Source organism: Marmota marmota, unplaced genomic scaffold, assembly GCF_001458135.2.
Source record: "Marmota marmota marmota unplaced genomic scaffold, marMar, whole genome shotgun sequence".
Classification (NCBI taxonomy): domain Eukaryota; kingdom Metazoa; phylum Chordata; class Mammalia; order Rodentia; family Sciuridae; genus Marmota; species Marmota marmota.
Window position 1 is genome coordinate 47,216,801 of NW_026000016.1, and position 4,497 is coordinate 47,221,297.

A 4,497-nucleotide genomic window follows, 5' to 3' on the forward strand; every position below is an offset into this window, starting at 1 on the left:
TCGCTAAGACAGAGGCTTTAGGAAGTGATGTTGGGGACCAGATCAGGTGATGATTTCAGTTTTTCCATGTGCTGTACTTAAAAGTGCCTCTGAAGCATCCAACTGGAGAATCCTGTAGGCAGTTGAACAGAGATCTGGTTCCGAGATAAGATCTGAGTCACCACATATAATTAATTCATAGTTGAGACCATGGAAATGGATGAGACAACTCAGGGAAAGAATGCAGAGAGAAAAGATGAGGATTGAAGAGGACTGAATCCGGGGCAACACCAACAATTAAGTGAAGCATAGAGAAAGAGGAACTTGCCAAGGAATACAGATAGGCAACCAAAGAGTTTGGAAAGAAACCAAGATAGAATGTTGTCCTTTAAACCAAGGGAGGGAGGAGCTGAAAGAAAGAGAAAATGGCCCAACAGGTCAAATGACTGTGATGTTTTGGAGTCAAACAGATCTGGTTTGAAATCTGACTTTGTCACTTACCAGTCAGTAATGACACCTGGGATAAATCACTGGAACTTTACAAGCATTTGTATAAAGGGATTATCTGAGCTTCTATCTTATAGAGTTATTGCAAGGATTAAACTGAATAGTATACACAAAGTTGTTAACAGTGCCTAACACAGAATAAACTATCAATAAGTTATGTCTAATAATAATGAGAAAATAAACCCTGAAAAGTATTTATTTAACTTACAACAATGGACCCCACCAAAGGAATTTCAAAAAAGTCACGGAGACATTAAATCCAGATGAAATAGATTTAAGAGTATGTTAGAGGTGGGAAAATGGCCAAGGAAATTGGCCAGAAAGATAAATTCAGAAATTAGGTATGCCAGAGGAAAACAAGGAATTGAGCATACTTTTAAATAGAAAGGGAGTCATGTATTGTTATCAGGTTTTCAGGAATAAATAGAGAGGGACAAATTAAGGATAAAATAGAAAAGGGCCAAGCTTGGTGGTACATGCCTAGAATTCCAGCTACTCTGGAGTCTGAGTCAGAAAGATCACAAGTTCTAGGCCAGCCTGGACAACTTTGTGAGACCTTAAAATAAAAAATAAAAATAAAGATAAAAAGGGCTGGGCCAGGCACAGTGGCACACACCTGTAATTCCCAGCAACTCCAGAGTCTGAGACAGGAGGATTGCAAATTCAAAGCCAGCCTCAGCAAAAGCAAAGCAACTCAGTGAGATTATGTCTCTAAGTAAAAATGTAAAATAGGGTTGGGGATGTGGCTCAGTTGTTGAGTGGCCCTGAGTTCAATCCCGAGTACCCCCCACCAAAATGAATAAATAAATAAATAAAAGGGCTAGAGATGTTGCTCAGTATGTTCAAGGCCCAGTATTTAAAAAAAGAAGAAAAAATAGAGGAGGGGAGGTGGATAACAGACTTTGTTGACTCTATTATGAGTCCTGCCCAACATTACCACTAGTTCAGCCTTCTTATCGTACTGGGGATTGAACCCCAAAGCCTCACACATGCTAGGCAAACAGTTTACCACTGAGCTACATCCTGAACACTAAATAGTCTATTTATTTATTTGTTTCTTTATTGGAACTGGGGATTTAGCCCGGGGTGCTTTATCACTGGGCTATATCCCCCAGACCTTTTTATTTTTTATTTTGAGATAGGGTCTCACTAAGTCACTGAGGCTTTGCTGAAACTGATCTTGAACTTGAGATTCTCCTGTCTCATCCTCCTGTGTTGCAGGGATCACAGGTGTACGCCACTGTGCCTGGCCTAAATATTCTCTTTTGAACATAATTTAGTCTCAATAATTTTGCATTCTTTTTCTAGAAAACTTTGCTCTCAAAGCAAAAACTTATTGAACATCCTACATGGTTTTGTAATTATTTATGAAAGAGATCTGGAAACTGAAATTCATTTGTAGTTTGAGGTGCTTTTTAAGCATGGGCAATCTGGCATTGTGTGCATGGTCTAGACACTTTACCCACTTGTAACATCCAAAGGGCAAGCCCACACTCACCTCTGAGAATCTTGTGTGTATGTATTGGGGGCTTAGGGGAGATCCCCATATGGATTCTCCCTCAACATAGGGTTTCCCCAACTAGTTCTTCCTCTTCTCAACAGCCTCAGGTTTTTAACTTTTGCCCTTTTCAATGTCCCCATTACCCTATTTTTTTCTTCCCCACATTGGGAGAGACTAATAGAAACTGAAATATGAAATATGGTTATTTCCACTGGTAAGGGACTGATGGAACAAACTGTAAAAACAGCCTTATAGTGAGTGGGATGGGAGTTGTTAAAAAAAAAAAAAAAGTAAGCCTCTAAGCCTATAAGTACTGATGACTGTTAAAAGATATTCAAGATATATTATGAAGTGGAAATAAGCAAATTGTAAAACCCTATGCATAGTTTGATGCCTGTTTTTATTGTTACAATACACATTTCTTTTCTTTTTGTAGTGCTGGGGATTGAACCCAGGGCCTTAGGCATAGCCAGGTAAGCACATTACCACTGAGCTACAATGACCATCCCTACACTTAATTCATTCTAAGATGCACATCCTTTTCAATTTAGCATCTCTGATCAATGACCTGTAAGAACTTTTTTGGTGGGTGGGGTGGGATGGTGCTGGGGATTGAACCCAGGGCCTTGTGTTTGTGAGGCAGGCACTCTACCAACCAAGCTATATCCCCAGCCCAACCTGTAAGAATTTAATGAGCAGAGTTTTGTGTGTTTGTGTTTTTTTCTCTTGGAGGCTCACAAAAGAAGAATGCATCTTATGATATAATTTGATGAAATATGTTGTATCTATAAACTATATATAGCATGCCATTCAGGCCAGGACAGCAGCTTGGGAAGGCCTCGGCTATAAAATCTGCAAATTCTTTGGAAAGCCATCTGTGAAATTACAAAGAACCCTAGGTGTTGTGGGGACAGACAACAGACAGAAATTGGTTACCAGGAACCTGCTTGTTAGGTCTTGTTGACATGGTAATCAGAGTGAAATCTGTCTTGAACCGGTCTCAACAGTTTTGTATGTAAGGCAAGGACTGGCGAATTCTAATGTTGTGGCTTCTCAACTTTGAAAGAAGGTAAAAGTCAAAGTATAAGGAAACTCAGGACTCCTCTGACTAATGGATCCCTTAGATTGCCATTTGCGGCCTGGTTGGGGACTCCCACAGGACTAGCATAAAAAGAAATAAAAGGTGCCTGGAGTCTCCATCAGCTTTACCATCAAGTGTATCCTTTCGCAGTAGCAGAATGTATCGTCACCCAAGTAAAGTTTAGGTAAAATGTTGCTTCAGAAGCAAGTTCTGCTGATTTCCGAACCCAGAGAGATCTCTAGCTCTTATTACATCCATGTAATATATTTAAATATATTTGCATTTAAAAAGTTAGGAAAGATGTATGTAAAATCAATGAGATTAAATTTCCCAGGAATGAGATTAATTCAGATTTTAATTTTCTATTCTACATATTTCTGTGATTCTTTTTTTTTTTAAAGATCAAAACATTCAAATGGAAAATACAGGATGTTTGTAATGAAATGGAGCAGCAATTGCTCATGTTTTCCTTTTCATTCCCCTAACCCTCATGAACTTACTAATAAGCCTGATACACAACTTTGTTTTAAGAAACACACACACACACACAAAAACAAACAAACAAACAAACAAACAAAAACCCTCCAAAGCCCAATTTCACTTCTGCAAATTGAAAGTAAATGCACAAGCCAGACATGGGAACACGCGCCTGTAATGCCAGGACCCAGGAGGCTGAAGCAGGGCTACAAGTTCAAGGCCAGCCTTAGCAATTTAGTGAGGGTCTAAGCAACCTAGCGAGACCCTGTCTTCACATTTAAATAATAGTAATAATAATAATAATTTTAAAAAGCACAAGTCCTTCAACATTCAGCATTCAGGACTCTTCCTCTTTGGGGGGAGGGTGTGTGTGTGTGCTGGGGATTGAACTCAGGGGCATTCAACCACTGAGCCACCAAATCCTTCAACAATACGTGGGAAAAGTTTATTTCTAAATTAAATTTATACACGGTTTGAATGATATATTCATTAGGCAAATTTGGGTAAGAGGAAAATGAGAACGCTTATGGTCTGGTGGACATTTCTTTCAGTTTTCCCGATTATCTGATATGAACTTAAAAAACAACAAAGCTTTATCAAAGACGGTTTTAGGGGCCCGGAAACTTTCAGAACCAGCCCTTGCCAAGGCTACCCCTTGGCCCAGCACCTCCCCTCTCACGTGACCCTGTGACCCGGGGAAGCCATCTTAGGCATCACCTCATAGAGCAAACTACAACTCCCAGAATCCTCGCGCTCTGCGTCGTGCTGGCACTTTTACTGGCCGGGTCTTAGAGCTGAGCTGTAGCCGGGCGCCATCTTTGACGCTGGCAGTCTCGGGTTTCTGCTGGTTCTGCTGCTGTGAGGACGGCGGGCGGCCGCGGCTAAGAAAGAAGAAAGACGTGGCAGCAGGCGGGAGTCGGAGATAGTGTCATCGGTTCGGTAAAGTTTCTGT